The sequence below is a fragment of the Nicotiana tabacum genome, chromosome 8, assembly GCF_000715075.1.
Source record: "Nicotiana tabacum cultivar K326 chromosome 8, ASM71507v2, whole genome shotgun sequence".
NCBI classification, from domain to species: Eukaryota; Viridiplantae; Streptophyta; class Magnoliopsida; order Solanales; family Solanaceae; genus Nicotiana; species Nicotiana tabacum.
The window spans coordinates 19,685,384-19,705,518 of record NC_134087.1 but is presented as its reverse complement, the minus strand read 5'-3'; positions in this window follow the sequence as shown (position 1 = coordinate 19,705,518).

The following is a 20,135-nucleotide window of genomic DNA, read 5'->3' as shown; positions in this document are numbered from 1 at the left end:
TATATATATATACGCGTATATAATGCCATCTGGTCATGGGTCAATGTATATGAATGCAATGCATGAGAAGTACGTCAATAAAATCTTTCGGAACGTCATAAGACTATTATGCCTTTGAATAATATCATGAAGTAAACTTTTTCAACTTATGCATTTTTTAGACCCATGAACATATGATATAATAACAAGATACATGGGAATTCAAGAACATAGGCATTTCTAATACTTCTTTGAATAAAGTCATATATGAAGTTGTGCATTTTCTCGTTTTATTTGTATCTATGGATCATGCCAAAAGAAAGAAGGGATAGCCTTAATATACCTAGAGTATGAAAAAAATTCGTATGATATTCTTGGGAAAGATTGCACCGTACTCCCTTAGAATTGCAAAATCTCACGTTGCTTAAGATGCTAAGAAATCTTGTTAGGAATTTTTGTTTCAAGACATCTCGTTGAAGTCTTGTTGAATTCATGTTGCTAATGTTTGGAACCTTGCTAACGTTTTTGAATCCTATGTGTACTGATTCAAAAACATAATTCTATTGATTTTTGAGAAGTCTTTTGCTAAGTGTGGGATGGGCGCCACTTGTGGCTTAGTTGGCCAAAACATTTTCCAAGGTTGCCACATTTCATGTAAATTCAAGAGTCACATTATATAAAGTCTTGGGCTGCCACGTTACTCTTTCCCAATCTTTATCCAATTAGCTCTTTAATTAATTGGATAATATCTCATTGCCAATAATTAATCAATTATCCGCATAATTAAGAATTGTCTCAAATTACTTAAAATACTACTCATTTTTAACATAACTTATACACCTTACTATCATGGCCATGTGGTACCTTGTATGGTACTAGTCCATAAATATCGGGTATTAACGTTTGGCCCGTATTTTATCCCAACATGCCAAACTTGGACGAAAATTCATTTTCTTTGACTTGCTTTCCCTCTCACCTTCACGAATTTACTCATCACTTGTTTGAAATAGCATAATCCTTATAATCTCCAAATAATCTTTTCCTTAGACTGATGTCAATTACCTTACGACAAATTCAACGTACAATACTACAGGGTGCAGCATCGTCGTAATTTAATACTATGAAGCGTAACATCACCGTAATGCAATACTGCAAGGCGTAACATAATCATAATATAATACTGCAGGACATAACATTATCGTAATATAATACTGCATGACGTAATATCTATGTAATATTGCGGGGCGTAACACAAAGACAAACTCGGACGGCCCGGGCTATCAAAACCCGGGGGCACAAAACCTATTAGGCATCGCCTGAACCTTTAACGCTACAGCCATCCCCATTCGGGGGTTGTTATCTTAGGTAAGACCGGATAACTCGGGGTAACAAGCCCATTGGGCAACAACCGAACTAAAAAGGCTACAGCCGTATAAAATGGCTCGAAGACGTCCGAGATCCGTAACAAAAAACAAGGCCTTCAAAATTTCTTAATCATTTCTAAAGGCTACCCTCGATAAAATTATAAGTACTTTGGGAAAAATATTTCGGTCATACCGAATCCCCACGATGCCTTAAACAGAATAATATCGAAGGCAAGGCTTGTTCGAACCTTCGAACATGACCTAACTATTTCATGCTAAGGTATTTCAATCTTTGTAAAAATAAATAATAAAGCAAAGGAAAACAAAACTCAGAGATTGTTGAAGGGAAAAAGAAACCTTGTATTATATATAGTCTTTACAAAAGCCAAACGGCCTTGACAAAAAGTACGCAAGTACAAAATACAAAAAACAAAGAAAAAATGTACAAGGCATTTAAACGACATGGTCTTCACTAGAGCCTGCCTCGTCGCTAGGGGCTTCGGGGTCTTCTCCACGCTCGGCGTCTTCATTATCCTCGGGATAAGCCAACTTCTTGGCCTCAGCTTTGAGCCCCTTAGCACTCTCAATTTCAGCTGACAAGTCAAAACCCCGAGCATGAATTTCCTCGACGGCCTCCCTTCGGGATTGCTGCTTCACGTGCTCATTAATGTCCTTCGCTCGATCCTATGCGGCCTCGAAATCGGCCTTATATTGGGCCACCATTTTGTCAGCATTGGCTTTAACCACCACGACCACCGACTTGGCCGTTTCAAGCTCCTTAGCCAGAGTTTCTCAATCAAAGACGGCCAAACTTAGTTGAGACAGGAACTCCTCAATCTTTTTGGCCTGCACCACAACCTTTTCCTTTGCCACCTGTAGCTGGACCTCAACCGAAGCCAATTGCGCCAGGGAAGTTTTCCTTTCCAAGGCCAAGCAGTTCATTTTGCTTTTCCATTCCTCGGCCTCGACCTTTATCACGTCCATCTCTACCTGAAGCTGGTCGATCCGATCAAGTTTCTATTGGACTTGCACATTCGGAGCATTAGTCACCAAGTCTAGCTCATCATCACTAACCTCAAAGACTTTTACCTTTTACACCAGGTCAGCGTGCTCCTTCTGAGCCACCTCTAGCTCAGCTCGGAGGCTCTTAGCCTCCCCTTTACGTTGCTCGCTGAGAAGTTTGTAAGCATTTCTCTTCTCAATGAGCCCTCCAACCTCGACCTCAAACTGGTTCAGCTCGTCCCGATATCAGAGAAAAGTGTCATGATGAGCACTGAGGCCTACAGACACAAAGAAAAATGTTATGATTATCTATAAATTAATCTAAGTACAAATTAAAAGTCATCAACAGGTATCTGAAGTTACCCGATTTAACTCTTGTTGTGCTTTGTTGAACATGCAGGGCGTGTCCACCTCATCTATCTTAGCTTGATCTTCCTCAGTCACTAGACACCAAAGATAACTGGCCATCCCTAGGGGAGCAGAGAGGACCCGTGCATCCACTGGAATGGAGATGATGATCGATCGCTTTCGGTCAGGATCCACACTCGAAGCTGGGAAGCGGTTGATTAGTTTCAGACTCGAGGAGTCCGATTTTTCCCGTAGATGGACTCTTCCTCGGCACCTCTAAGTCACCCAATCTGGTAATGTCCTCTCTGGCGGTATAATCCACGCTGTCAAAAAAGCCGCGGAGGGGGTCTTCCTTGTTGGGACATTCTTTCACCATCCGAGCATTATTATACATGGACTCAGTGAACGAAGGTGACTCGGAGATGTCTATCACACCGAGTGCATCTTTTGGGACATTTCCCGTAACCTAGGAAGCCTCGGCCACGACCCCCTCGTCGGCCTCCCTAACTTGAGGCAAATCAGTCTCGACCCTCTCTGGTTCGAAAGCCTCGGCCAAGGCCTTCTCTTCGGCCACCCTAAATTGGGGCAATTCAGCATCGCCTCTCTCTAGTTCAGAGGCCCCTTGCCCCTTGAGCTACGACGGCTCGCGTGCCACCAGATCAAATTCTTCTTCTTCTTCGGACTCGTCACTTAGTCGGTAGAGTGAGTCCGATGATGGCGCTCGGGCGCTGGTGCTTTCTTTGGATTTGCGCACCAACCTTCTTCTTGAGTTCTTCTTTTTCGAGTTCGGAGAACTCGGAGCCCTTTTTCTTTTCTTCTCATCACCTTGTCTCGGAGATGGGGACTTGGCGGGGAAGTCCTCATCACCGGATGGAGGCCTCAGTATGATGTCCTTGGACAAACCTACAACAGGAAATGAAGTATTACTCACTCGGATAAAACGGTCTAGCGAGCCTCGATCCCGATCTTCATCAATACTCGAGAACGGGGCTTTACTAGCCCGACGCACGAGCTTGATCAGTTCACCCCGAGAGAGTAGGGGATTGTATAGGCGCATGAGGTGGTCGACGGTGAACGAGCACCCATTGATCTTGCTCACGAAGAACTGAAGAAGGATCACGATCCTCCAGAATAAAATGTGAATTTGACCGAGGCATACCTCGTATCTTTTGTAGAAGTCGATGATGACCGGATCCAATGGACCCAACTTAAAGTGATAAGTTTAGACACTTAAGTATCCCTTGACGTGGATGGTGATATCTTCATCGGGTTCGAGAACCACCACGTGCTTATCAACCCAATTGCAATCCTTTTTTACTGTGGGGAGGACTTCTTCAGTGATCGAGCATACATATCTCGAGACCTCCTCACACCGGCCTGGTACGGAGGAAGGTTTTTCAACCTTGAAATCGGCAGTACCGAGCATCCACCAGGGATCAACATTGTCAATGAGGGTTCCGCTATTGATTCCTCAACAGCAGTACGCGGAACGGTCTCCTCGGCAGCCGGCCACGAGGTAGAAGGAATTTCTTTTTGAGGAACGGTTTTTGAAGTCTTCACCATTTCTTTTAAAATAGAGGAAAAAGAGGAAGTTAAAGGAGTACACTGGATGGTTTAGGATGAAGACGAACAAAAGTTCTTACAAAAGATCTCAAAAAACCAGGATATAAGTGCCAAAAAGTATAGAGATTTCTAAGGAACAAGGGTAGAGGGTTTGGATGTAAAGTTTGAATGAACAAAGAAAGGGGTACTTATAGTTTTTCAAACGACGATTCGCATGCAGGAGTGGCCGACCGACAACTGACAAGCATTTAATGCCATTAAAACTTGACTGACGAGACGTTTCATTTATTTTGTCTTTTCTATCGCGGGGTATCGAAGTAAAAATCAGAACTCATGTCATTTTTTGTCGTCTACTCTCCGAAAAACGAGGGAACTATCTATATATGGTCGAAATCGGGCTCGTCTACGACATGGTAGATCAGGCTCGGAACATGAAGGACTGAAGATCGACCCCAAGTCCCATCGGACTAGAACCCCGGGTCAGAATGCTTGTCTTCGAGAATATTGAGTCTGTGATCCCGGAGATCTCGACGCGTATCAATAAGGAACCGACAATTAGCAAATCAAGATATTTTTACCTTTTATAGAATTGTACCTAAAGTAGGACTCCCTCACTATATAAAGGGGGTCTGATAATTCCATTAACACAATATAACACGCATTCCAAAGTAATATATTATTATTTCTCCCTTTAAGCTCTTATTTTATTGTATCTTAATACTGATCGAAGGGCATCCATTTCGAGGGTGACTGACCTTCCAAGACTGTAACTATTCAATTCACATGGTTTGAATTTACTTTACCATTGTTTATTTCAATTGCAACTTAATTTATCGCTTTGTGTCAATTTAATCCAGGTATCGTTAAAACCACTTACAAATTCAATTGTTATCCGATTTTGAGGGTAAACAATTACTAATCCTCGGTGTAACTTATATCTGCTAGCAGGGGCGGATTTATAGCCTGATATATGAAGCACGTAAACCAATGGTCTCTCCGCCAAACTATATTTTATATGTACATATTTTTTAGAATTGATCTAATATTATCTGCTGTCATTCATGCTTCAAACATGCTAAATAGGGACTTGGTTGAATGTTGAGTTATTTACCTAAAGGATTAGGGATCGATTCTCACTTAATGCTCTCTTTCTTTTCCTTTCTCTTTTAATGGTCACTCATGTTATAAAAATCCTAGATCTGCCTCTATTAATATAACATACCAAACAGACGAGAAATAATATCAAGATAATTAATTCCAGCATAACTAATTTTGATACCATGCCACGTCTTCTTCTGTTAAGTGATCCACATAAAAACGGATTATATTATGATCTATATGCTTTTTAAAATTATACCAGCACTTAATTGACCTTTTTCTCTTACATACTAGTGGTAACTAATATACTCCTTATTATTCAACAAAATTTAAACAAAAAAGAACTTAAAATTCTTATACCGTATATAATATATTATTGCGATGTGCTTGCCATTTACTTCGATCATCTATTCATCTACAGCAAACTGCAGTATTACATTTAATACGATCTTCAAAATCAATTAGTTGAGTGAATGCATAATTGCAGCATATATAACCCTATATGACTGGTCATCAAAATTGTGATTTTTTCCCCATCAAATGTGGACGTCCAGATGTATCCGTATGACCTATACATTATCGGTTCGAGTTATGAAATCAACCACTAATGCTTGAATTAGGATAGATTGTCTATATCACACCCCCTTGAGGTGTGACTCTTCCACGAATTCTTTGTCAACACAAAATGCTTTGTGCACCGGACTGCCCAAACCAATTAATACGAGCGTTTCACGACGCCACATCGGCCTAATTAGTTTCTTTCAAGGAAAATATTTATATATCCACATCTAGTGTTCCTACAAAACCTATAAGAGTCACAAGTTAAAGTAAAAATATACTCCTTCCGTTCACTTTTACTTGTCCGGTATTCTAAAAATAAATTTTTACTTTTACTTGTCACTTTTAGCATATTAAGTGAAGACAATTTTTTTTGTGATACCCACAATATTAGTTACTCATGTCAAATCATTTTCTCACGTCCATTACAAATATGCATCAATTAATATGGGTATCACGATAAATTATATACTTCATTTATTATTTGTATAAGGTCCATTGGACAAGTAAAAGTGAATGGAGGGAGTACTCCATAAATTGTTAACGGATTGAAAACATATCGTACAAAATATTCTATTTTAATTTGATTTATCTCCGATTTCATTTTAACGTTTCTAATGCAGGCCTTGTAACCCTTATTTGCTGGGGTATTATCACTTTTAGCCCCCGCCAGAAATTATTTACATTTGGTAGTCGAAAACGAGTCTAAAATTTGTATAATTATTGCATATAACATTAAGATATATATATACCAAAACTATAAAAAATTTATATATTTTTCCGGCGATTATTTTTACAGCGGCTATACAATGTTATTTTTTCTTATTTATTTATTTGTTAGGATATGATTTTTTTTAATTAAAAAAAAAACTTTTTTAACATGTTAGAATTGAATCATTGAATTAAATGTTCTAATCTCAATTAGACCTTCTGTGATAAACCAGCTGACAATTTTTAGGCTTCATTTTTATAAAAGTCACCTTCATATAGTCATGTATTCGATGATCAAAAAATCTTTGAACTATATATAGGTGTTTTGAATCTAAGGGGAGGTCCGACAGACTTGTGTAATTGTGTTGAAGAATTAGCGGGTTAATATATTGTCGTTTAGGGGTGAAATGACGCTCGGATCCAGAGCTAGCCAACACTTCCCGAAATACATTGAGGCGCAACAGTTAACTGAACATTTAAGGAAGCACGATTTTGGTGCAGGGTGCAGAGGACTGATACAGAGAAGAAGTTCCAATATACTATAGGTTTTATTTTTGGGGGCTAATGAAAGACATTTTATTGAAACCATGTGGAGACATATACTAATAAAACCTGAAAGTTTTCAACGATAATTCGGTACAATAACAAACATTGTAGTTTGTTCTCATCTAAAGTCTAAATAGTGTTGCAAATAATAAATTTTGGGATGACAACATTCAAAAAAATTTGGGAGGGATTCTTGATGTGGAAAATTTAAAAGATAAACCGGACGTTTGAAATTTAGGAATAACCGAACCCCAAAAGTGAAGTGGGCTACAAAGTTTGTTAGGAGTTAGGCATTTATGTTTAGACTTTAGAGCTTTACTAGCTCATGGTAATGACACTCTACGTTACTTAGCTTTTTTCTGTACATGTTCTTCTTTCATTTACTTTTTTCGAGCCCACTAGGAGGGGAAAAAATCAGTACCAAGTTTGTACTTTACATTTGGATTTTTTTCATCACATCTGGAATCTTGGGGTAATTTGTAAAGTTGCTATCATGTGACCAAGAGGTTTCGTATTCGAGCCGTGGAAAGAGTCTTCTACAAAAATGCAGGGTAAGATTGCGACATCCTTGTGATCCGGATCTTTCCAAAACCCGTGCATAGCAGAAGTTTAGTGCACCAGGCTGCCATTTACGTCTACGTCTGGAATCGTTAAGAGTTGTAAAATTAATAGAGGCAGCACATCATACTCCTAATATAGGCAGACATTTAAGGCAGACATTTAAGGCAGACACAAAAGTAGGTTAGCTTTAAGAAGATGCCGCTGCTTGAACTGAATTAGGATTTGGGACTTCTAAGTTGTAACCTTTTGCCCTAAAAGATTTTGTTTGGATTTTAAGTAGTACTACACACTTGTATTATAAAAGATTTTAGTGCTATGATTAAGTCACTTAAAAAGGATAATTGCAAGTAATTGGCTATAGAGTTCGTAGGGGAAATGCAAAAAAAATTATCTAATTTTCTCTGATGGTAAGCAACCTCCACTTCCAACCAAGAGATTGTGAGTTCGAGTCTCCCCAAGAGCAAGGTGGAATATTTTTGGAGGGAAGGATGTCGGGGGTCTATTTGAAAACAGTCTCTCTATCCCAGGGTAGGGGTAAGATCTGCGTACACACTATCCTCCCCAGACCCCACTAAATGAGATTATACTGGATTGTTGTTGTTGTTGTAATTCGAAATAAATTTTTGAATTAAGAATGACTTTCTAATATGTTGCGGAAGCCAAATGTATATAGTGTGAATAAGTCACAACTACTATATCAAAAATTATGACAACCACCAAATAATAAATAAGACAATAAAGCAACAATAAAAGGAACACCAAAATTTACGAGGTTCGGCCAATTTTGCCTACTCCTCGGACACAACCAATATTTTATTCCACTCCAAAAATACAAGTGAAATAATACTAAAGAGAGAAGATACAAATGCCTTAAGAAGATAAGAAGGCAAATGAGAGGTGTGTTTAAATCCTAAACATTAGGCCTTCTTTTATAGGGGAAAATCCCCCCCAACTCTACTTCCCAACCGATGTGGGACAATTTGACATCTTCAACAAATCTCCACCTTGGCAAAATTCCACATCTTCAATTCTCTCTCAATAACAAATTTTGGTTGTGTCTTCATCTTCAATCTTCAGTGTTCAACAATGAAACAATGTTGAAATTTGATCGTAGTCACCACTTTTGTCAGCATATCAGCAGGATTCTCTGTAGTATGAATTTTCTTCACCGTGACTCCACCTTCTTCAATGATTTCTCGTACAAAATGATACCGAACATCAATGTGCTTCGTCCTTGCATGATAAACTTGGTTCTTTGCTAATTGAATAGCACTTTGACTATCACAAAAAATTGTGATACTTTTTTGTTCAACACCAAGCTCCTTTAGCAATCCTTGAAGCCAAATTGCCCCCTTTACAGCCTCTGTAATAGCCATGTACTCTGCCTCTGTTGTAGACAAAGCAACTGTTGACTGCAAAGTAGACTTCCAACTGACTGGTGCCTTTGCAAAAGTAAACACATAACCAGTAGTTGATCTTCGTTTGTCCAGATCACCCGCAAATCTGAGTCACAATATCCAACTACAGACTGATTGTCTTCCTGCTTAAAAACTAACCCAACATCTACAGTATTATGAATATACCGTAGAATCCACTTCACAGCTTGCCAATACTCCTTTCCGGGATTATGCATATATCTGCTAATAACTCCAACAACTTGTGAAATGTCAGGTCTCGTACAGACCATTGCATACATCAAGCTACCAACAACATTTTCATATGGTACCCTTGACATATAGTCCTGTTCAGCTTCATCATTTAGCGACATAGTAGTACTTAGCTTAAAATGGGGAGCAAGTGGAGTACTAACTGGCTTAGTCTTTTCATCTATGCCAAAATGTTGTAGTACTCTTTTCAAATATTCTTTCTAAGATAAACAGAGTTTCTTTGAACGTCTATCTCTTATTATCTCCATGCCAAGAATTTTCTTTGCCTCACCCAAATCCCTCATCTCGAACTCCTTCTTCAGTTGAATTTTCAACTTATCAATTTCTTCCAAATTTTTGGAAGCTATCAACATATCATCAACATATAGGAGAAGATATACAAAGGAACCATCTAGCTTGCGCAAATATACACAATGATCGTATTTGCTTCTCTTGTACCCTTGTCGCAACATAAACTCGTCAAAACGCTTGTACCATTGTCTAGAAGATTGTTTTAATCCGTACAACGATTTTTCAAGTTTGCACACCATATTTTCTTTTCCAACAACTTTGAATCCTTCTGGCTGAGTCATGTAGATTTCCTCCTCCAAGTTTCCATGTAAAAACGCAGTTTTTACATCCATCTGAACTAGTTCCAAATCCAATTGTGCTACCAAAGCCAACATAATTCTAATGGAGGAATGTTTTACAACTGGAGAAAATACTTCATTGTAATCAATTCCCTCCTTTTGAGCATATCCTTTGGCCACCAATCTTGCTTTATAGCGAACATCTACTTGGTTAGGAAATCCTTCTTTCTTTGCAAATACCCATTTGCACCCAATTGTTTTCTTTCCCTTCGGGAGATTGGCCAATCTCCATGTATGATTCTGATGAAGGGACTGTATTTCATCATTTATGGCAATCCTCCACTTATCTTCTTCTGAACTTTGGACAGCGTCTTTATAAGTGGTAGGAACATCATCAGCTACAATTGAGGTTGCACAAGAAACCGTCTCTATGAGACGAACATGTTTCATTATTGTTCTTTTTGGCCTGCTGGTTGCTATTGATTCAAGTTGTTTTTGAGGTTCCTGAGTTGGAATCTCCTCTACTGGCTCTCCTTCCAGAGGATAATCTTCATTTGTTTCCTCCTCTTCTTCTTGTGTAGGAAAAATAAATTTTCCCTCAAACTCCATCTGCTTAGAAGCATCTTCATTTTGTTTGGTATCTTCTGTTACCTTATTTACCATAGCAGATTCATCAAAGGTAACATCCCTGCTGAATATTACTTTCTTTGTCATAGGACACCATAAGCGATATCCTTTGACTCCAGAAGTAATTCCCATAAAAATAGCCTTCTTTGCCCTTGGATCCAATTTTGACTCTGTCACATGATAATATGCAGTTGAGCCAAACACGTGCAAAGAGTCATAATCTACAACAGGCTTTCCATACCATTTTTCAAATGGTGTCTTGCCATCAATAGCAGCAGATGGTAGATGGTTAATGAGGTGGCATGCATATGTAATTGCCTCAGCCCAAAATTCTTTGCCCAAGCCAGCATTGGACAACATACACCGTACCTTCTCCAGCAAGGTCTGGTTCATACGTTCTGCCACTCCATTCTGTTGTGGTGTATGTCTAACAGTGAAGTGTCGGACGATGCCATCATTTTCACAGACCTTATTGAAATGATCATTTTTGTATTCACCTTCATTGTCTGTGCGAATACACTTGATCCTCCTTCCTGTTTGATTCTCCACCATCATCTTCCATTTTAGAAAAATTCTCAGCACTTCATCTTTGCTTTTCATTGTATACACCCATACTCTTCGGGAAAAATTATCAACAAAGGTTACAAAATAGTGCTTCCCACCCAATGAAGATGTTTTGGAAGGACCCCAAACATTAGAGTGTACATAATCCAAAATGCCTTTAGTATTATGGATCGTTGTACCAAATTTAACCCTTGTCTATTTCCCTTTTACACAATGCTCGCAAAACTCCAAGTTGCAAGCCTTTACTCCTTTTAATAATCCTTGATCTGACAAAGTTTTCAAGGATTTTCCTCCAGCATGTCCCAAGCGCATGTGTCATAGCCTGGTTTCTTCTATCTCTTTTTCGTCACTGGATGTTACTATCGCTGTCCCAATAACTGTACTACCGCGATAACGGTACATGTTATTGTTCTTCCGATTGGCCTTCATTACCACTAGTGCACCGGAGCATACTCTCATCACTCCATTTTCTGCAATGATTTTGAACCCTTTTGATTCTAGGGCTCCCACAGATATGAGATTCTTCTTCAAATCCGGTACATATAGTCTGTTAATGTTCTGATCATTCCATCATGGTTCCTTAATCGTATTGAAGCAATGCCATATGAGGTAAGAGGGTTGTTATCTGCTGTGTAGATGACTTCATATTCTCCTTCTTGAAATTCCACAAACCAGTCCCTGTTGGGACACATATGATAACTATAAGCCGAGTTTATCAACCATATGTCTGATGATGTTGATGACTCTGTTGTAACTAATGAGAAGTCTGAATCATCACAATTAGCTACATTTGAATCCATAATGGCCTTTCCATTGTTATGTTTGGCCTTATTCTTCAACTTCGGACAGTCTTTCTTCCAGTGCCCCTTTTCTCGACAAAAGGCACATTCATCTTTGCTGGGTCTGGATCTTGACTTGGATCTTCCCTTCTTTGTCCTCGTTTGATTTTGAGGACGACCCCTCACAAATAGTGCTTCTCCTTCTCCGCCCTTCTGTTTTTCTCGCTTTCTTTGTTCATAGCTGTACAAAGTCGAACAAACTTCTCTGAGAGAAACTTCGTCATTTCCATGGAGTAGAGTAGTTTCAAGGTGCTCGTACTCATCAGGAAGTGACGCTAACAACATCAAAGCCAAGTCACCATCATCATAAGTTGTATCCATATTTTGCAAATCTGTGACCAACTTATTGAAACCGGTGATATGTTCATTCATCGTGGTACCAGGAATATAGGTGAAGTGAAACAGTCTCTTCTTCATGTACAATTTATTTTGACTGTTTTTCTTCAAAAATTTATCCTCCAATGCTTTCCATAATTTACTTGCAGCAGTTTCCTTTGTGTATGGATATTTCTGCTCTCTAGCAAGGTAAGATCGAATGGTACCGCAAGCAACACGGTTGAGAATCTTCCAATCTTCTTCTCCAATAACATCTGGTTTCTTTTCTTCAATGTCCAGATCTAGCCCTTGTTGAAAAAGGACATCTAGAACCTCGCCTTGCCACATCCCAAAATGTCCGGACCCGTCAAATATTTCTACCGCAAATTTTGCATTTGACACAATTCTTGTCATAAACGAAGATGCCAATGATGACGTATTGTTGACACTTGATGTAGATTCTTCTTGTTTATTGTCTCCCATCTTTGACACAAATATTATTTAATAGCTGACGACACAAATCAAGATTATTTCCTTTCTGGTGTGGAAGGTCAGACTAAGCTGCAACCACAGAGCATACTCAGACAGAACCTTGACTCAGTTACCAAGATAAATCTTTTCTGTTGTGGAAGATCAGACTTGCTGCAACCACAGAGCATACTTAGACAGTACCTTGGCTCTGATACCAATTATTGCGGAAGCCACATGTATATAGTGTGAATAAGTTACAACTACTATACCAAAAATTATGACAACCACCAAATAATAAATAAGACAATAAAGCAACAATAAAAGGAACACCAAAATTTACGAGGTTCGGTCAATTTTGCCTACTCCTCGGACACAACCAATATTTTATTCCACTCTAAAAATACAAGTGAAATAATACTAAAGAGAGAAGATACAAATGCCTTTTAAGAAGATAAGAAGGCAAATAAGAGGTGTGTTTAAATCCTAAAAATTAGACCTTCTTTTATAGGGGAAAATCCCCCCCCCCCCCAACTCTACTTCCCAACCGATGTGGGACAATTTGAATTAAGATTGACTTTCTAATAGACATATTTGAATACTATTACAGTATTACTACAAAATAGAAATTGTAAATGTTAAAAGAATGTGTTACAAGAATCATATTTAAGGTCTTTACTTCTCCAATAGTAATATTGTTATGAAATGGAATAGAGGAATAGTATATTAAGGTGACTAAGAGAAACTAAAAAATGACAGTTCGGTGTACTAACTCCCGATATGTGGGGGTCCGGGGAAGAGCCGGATTATAAGGGTCTATTGTAAGCATTCTTACCTTACATTTTTGTAAGATGTTGTTTCATGGCTTGAACCCGTGACCTCCTGATTACATTGCAACAACTTTACCCGTTACGCCAAGGATGTGACTATGAGAAACTAAGACGGATAAATTCATTCTTGAGTTATTGGCAACTTTCAATTCCAATATCTCTATACCCTTTTTCTTCAGTGGTAATAGCATTTGCTCTATTACTCTACAGTATAGACTTGTATATATCCTTATACCTTTAAAAAGAATCTTGTTGTATTAAAATGCTATAGAAATTGAGGGCAGAAAACATCGTTATCTCTAAACTTCGGTATGGTTTATTTAACGCACTCTCTGTTAGGATCGAAATAATCAGGTGTTATGCGAAAGCTAGTGAAACAAATATTGATTGACTATAATCAGACAATAAAAGAAAAATATAACAAAAGAGACACAGACATTAACGTGGTTCGGTCAATTAACCTACTTCCACAAGCGAAGATAAATAGTCCACTATATAAAAGAGGGTATAAAATATCGAGAGAACAACCTCACAAAGAGGTACACACAAATGACAGACTAACACTTGTCTCAAAAAAATTCTCTCCTTAAACAAGACTCTCAAATTCCCTAGGAACTACATTGTGGATGCTACTAAATAAGAATAAATGATCTTTAATTTATAGAAGTCAAAAAAAAAAATCTCCTAGAAAAAGGACTAGCCAAATACTGAAGAATGGTATTTTTCTTTTTCGTAAAATGCAAGATCAATTATAGTAAATATGTGGACCTTTCTTCTAGAGATAGAAAAATCAAATATGATAAGAAAATTAAAGAAAACACTTAATACTCCTAATATTATAACACAACCGACTTATATTAATTCAACCTATTTTAACGCGTCAAATGTTCGCGACTCAACTTACCCATTTGATATATAGCCCTAGCTACTTGCTTCCGATTTTGCCTTTTGGAGCTTCATCACTAAGGTGGTAAAGTAACAGCCAAACAGAGTTTTCAGGTAGGACGTTGAAAGGAATGTAAAACTTTAATTTACTCTTTTTTCTGGTGGAAATTATTATACTCATACGATTAGGAAGAAGTTTCTCAAGTTAGGAGTTCTCCCAAAGATACACAAATAAAGATATATTATATCTACACTAGATATATTTTATTTATTTGGTGGGTCGTTAATTTGACATAGAGAAAAACTTTGGACTAATTATCAGATTCTTCAGCAAATACATGTTCCCACCAAGTCATGACCTAACCTGTTATCCATAATAGTTCTTTATTTTGAGTGGAAATTAACCCAACCCATCAATCTATCTATTTCTTGGCTCATATTAATGTGAAACATGAACACCCCAACTATCAGATAGCTTTAGACTTTATTTGTTTGTCTTTTATCTTTTAAAAGTTACTTTTGTGAATAGTGAAAGGTAATAAGTAAAAGTGGAGTGAGACTTTGATTGAAATAATACTTTACACCATTATATATGGTGAGTGCGGAGTAACAATCTTCTCCTTTTTTTTTTTTTTTGGCAAATGGCGTGCTCACCTAAACTTGTACCCATTTATCAAGCCGATAAATAAATTTATAATTTTCCCATTTTAATACCTTAACTAGAGAAAATAACTATTAATAAGCATTTTTGACCGTTGACCGTATCTATATAGAAATAATATAGCTAACGTGACCAAATTGAGTAAAATTCACACAATTAAGGTGCGTAGATGGGATTATTTTTATTAAAAAAAATATTAAAATCAGGACAAAAAATATAGATGAAAAAGAAAAAAAGACCTATCCCTCCCCCCAACCCAGCCCAAGCCCCTCTCACCTTTCTCTCGTCTTCCCCAGCAAACTCCCCACCCTCTTTTTATATTTTTCCTTTTTTTTGTTTCCTATCGTAATTTCTCCTCCCCTTCCCATTTCGTCGTTTCTTTTCCCTCTCTATTTCCCTTAAAATATTTTCTTTATTTAGCTACTCCTTTTTTTTCTTCTTCCTTTTTCCTTTCTCCTCTTTCTTCCAAAACAAACCTAGTTAGTAGGTTGCAGCTGACGGAACGCAGGTGAGAATTGAGGAAAGATTAGGCTTCTTGGATGGCAGAACAAGAAAATAAAGTGAATCTTTTTTGTCTTCAATTGAACTTGTCGATAGCATTTAGCGAAATTATTATTTTGAATGAATGTTTGTTAGTTTTTTGAGTGGAATAACAACAACTTTTTATTGGAAGAAGAAAAAAATAAGGGGATATTGATTATAACTTGAAAATGAAGCTTCCATCTAGGCGGAAGAAGATGAAAATAGTATAGGCTTGGTGTCGTTGTTGGTGCTATGGTGGAGAAAAAGAAATAAAAATTTGGATAAATTATTTGTTTACAAAACACGGGATCCAAAATTCCACATGTTAGATAATAAAGATCAAGCATGTGACATGGCATGTGTGTCAGTGCGATTGACGAACACGTTCAATATGAAGTACTTATGTAGTAGTTATTTCTTCAAGTAAATGTGTTAAAATGGAAAAGTTGTAAGTTTCTTTACGGATTGACAATTGGGTGCAATATTAGGTGGCTTTGAGGCTATTTTGCCTTTTTCTTTTTAATAATCTTATATTTGAAATTTGTTGGTCTGACTAATTCAAATTCACGCCGAATAAGTCCTATTAAAGGAAAACTTCTGAAGTTTCTTTAATTTATGGGATCTTTACACAAATAGTCGGACATATCCATTGTTTACATTTTCTTCTAATCATATGCGATTATACATATATAATACATAAATTGTACATATATTAAACTTTATCGGTTATTTTTAATTTAAGCGGTTGGGTGTGTTGGGAATAAACCCCCACAGAAAAAATATTCATGGTAATAACTGCAAAATAATAATATAGCGCCGACACAAGAATAAAAAGAATAACAAGGACACAAAGATTTTAACATGGAAAATCCTTCTGAATAAGGGAAAAATCATGAGCCCGAGAGGAGAAAGTAATCTACTATAATGAGAAATTTTACACTCCATAGTCTTGAGTAAATACACGAGGAACCACTATTTTGAGATTCCCACTTCACTACAGTATCGCTCACACTCTCTATTTTTTCTCACAGACTACACCGCATGTGATTACCTCACACTACTCTCTATGCTCTCAGATATATTTCTCCCTGAGATTGGTGTGTAGAAAGGAGAGTTGAAGCTATCCTTTTATAGTGTTGAGCGCCCAATCTTTCACCGGTCAAAATGATTGGTTATTACAATTCGCAATTGCAAATTACTTTGTCCGACGCCTATTATTTTTGACAATTTGCAGATTTGCAAATCAAATCCAAAATAAGTTATAATGGAATCTGAAACTTTTCCTTCCTTTTTTTTTCTTTTTTCTTTTTTTCATTTATGGGGATGGACCCCATAAATTTTTCCCTCCAGACTCATTCACCTGGAGGAGATAACACCGGACTTCTAGCTTGAGTGCATGCCGACAAGTTCTTTGCACAGTTCAAACTTGTCTCTTGGTACCACCTTGGTCAGCATATCTGCAGGATTCTCACTTGTAAAAATCTTCAAGACTTTTAGAGATTCATTCTCTACCATTTCTCGAATCCAATAATATCTCACGTCTATGTGTTTAGTCCTTGCATGATACATGGAGTTCTTGCTAAGGTCTATTGCATTTTGATTGTCACAATAGATGACATACTCCTTCTGATGCAATCCAAGCTCTTGAAAGAACCTTTTCAACCATATCGTCTCCTTGCCAACTTCAGTAACGGCAATATACTTCGCTTCAGTTGTAGAGAGTGCAACACACATCTGCAACTTCGACTGCCATGATATAGCTCCTCCTGAAAATATAAACAAATATCCAATAGTAGATTTTTTGTTATCAATGTCACCTGCCATATCAACATCTGTATAGCCCTTCAAGATTGGATCAGATCCTCCAAAGCATAAACAATCTCCCGTGGTACCTCTCAGGTGCCTGAGTATCCACTTGACTGCTTCCCAGTGTTCTTTTCCAATATTTTCAAGAAACTTGCTGACAATACCAACTGCGTGAGAAATATCAGGTCTAGTGCATACTATTGAATACGTCAAACTTTTGACGGTAGAAGAATAAGGAACTTTGGTCATGCTCTCCTTTTCCTCCATTGTTTTAGGACATATCTTCTTGTTTAACTTCAGATGACTAGCAAGAGGTGTGCTGACTAGCTTATCATTCTTCAAGTTGAAGTGTTCCAATACACGTTCAATGTACTTCTCCTTAGACAGCCACAACTTTTTGCTTGTTCGCTCTCGAACTATCTTCATACCTAAAATTTATTGTGATGGACCTAAGTCCTTCATATCAAATGACTTGGACACATCTTCCTTCAACTTTGCGATCAACTCCTTGTCTTTTCCTACAATTAACATGTCATCACATATAATAACAAAATAATAAAATTGTTGTTAAAAAATCTTTTAAAGTATACACATGGATCATAATATGTCTTTATGTAAGTTTGACTTTTCATGAATGAGTCAAACTTGTTCTACCACTGCCTTGGTTCCTGCTTCAACCCATAAAGACTCGTATTCAGTTTGCACACCATGTGTTTCCTTTCACCTACTTAAAATCCTTTTGGCTGCTCCATATAGATCTCATCTTCCAAATCTCCATGAAGAAATGCAGTTTTCACATCCAACTGCTCCACTTCAAGATCTAGGCTAGCTGTTAAACTCAAGGTTGTTCGAATAGAAGTCATTTTGACAACATGTGAGAAACTTTTGTTAAAATCAATACCTTTCTTCTGTTCGAAGACTTTTACCACTAATTGAGCTTTGTATCTGACCAACGTTTCATTTCTATCTTTCTTGAGTTTACAGACCCATTTGCATTTGAGTGGTCTTTTACCATTTGTAAGTTCAACCAACTTTTACGTGCCATTTTTCTGCAGATATTCCATCTCTTCTTTCATGACTTTCATCCACTGGTTCTTTTCTGAATGGGACATCATCTTCTTAAGAATTTCTGGCTCCCCCTCATCACTGATGATGACATACTCTGTGGAAGGGTACCTGCATGACTCTACCCTTGGCCTCTCTGATCTCTTTAGAGGTTGAGGTTGTTCTTCTTCCTAACTGGGTTACTCCACTTGCTCAACATTATCATCAAGTAGCTCCCCCTGCTCAATAACCTCACCAGGTTGCTCCCCCTGCTCTGCAACCTTGTCGGTCCTACTTTCTGCACTTGTGGGATTGTTAGAAGTTGAATAAATGGTAACAAGGTTAGGGATTATACTATTCTTGGCCTTCTCTGACTGATCATCTACAGCTCCAACTTTACTTTCTCGAAAGATTACATCTCTGCTTCTAATGACTTTCTTCTTTACAGGTTCCCACAATCTGTACCTGAACTCTTCATCTCCATATCGATGAATATGCAGGGAACGGATTTATCATTCAGCTTTGTTCTCTGCTCCTTTGGTACATGCGCAAAATCTCTACAACTGAACACCTTTAGATGTGAGTGGGACACCTCCTTGTTGGTTTAAACTCTCTCTGGGATGTCAAACTTCTATGGAACTGATGGACTCCTATTGATTAGGTAACAGGCTATCTGAACTGCTTCACGCCTGAATGGTTTAGGCAGTTTAGCCATTCTGGGCATGTTTCTCACCTTCTCAACAATAGTGTGGTTCAGTCTCTCGGGTATACCATTGTGTTGTGGGATTCCAGGAACTGTCTTTTCATATCTGATCCCATGATTTGAACAATACTGTTCAAATTCTCTTGAAGTGTACTCACCTCCATTGTCACTTTGGAGACGCTTTAGCTTTTGGTCGATCTCCCTTTCCACCAAATCATGAAACTTCTAGAAAACTTAAATTACCTGATCTTTGGTTTTCAAAATATAAACTCACAATTTTCGTGAAGCATCATCAACAAAAGTAACAAAATATTTGTTACCGTCCATCGGTTCATCCCATTGGACCACAAATATCAGAATATACCAAATTAAGTACATTCAATTTTCTTTTAGACGATGTCTGAAATGAGACTCTATGCTGCTTACCAAATAAACAGTAGTCATAAGGTTTTATAGTTTTATCTTAGGCATAAGAAATGAGTGATTTCCTAGCAAGAATCTGCAATCCCTTCTCGCTCATATGATCCGTTCTTTTGTGCCACAAATCTATAGAAATCTCAGTGTGTGCCGCGTTCAATTCACCTTGGTATATTTTTGCATTTGTTCTGTACACCGTTCCATGACCAACTCCCTTCACAATCACCAATGATCCCTTGGTGAGTCTCCACTTTTGATTTACAAAATAGTTCTCGTATCCATCTCAGTTTAAAGTAATTCCCGAGATTAAGTTCGTCCACAAATCAGGTATATGTCGCACTTCCTTTAAACCAATGCACATCCGACATTGTCTTGATATAAATGTCACCGATCTCTGCAATCTTTGAGTAACTCATGTTACCCATTCTCACAGTTCCAAAATCACCGGCTACATATCTGCAAACAAAATTTTTTACAGGTGTGGCATG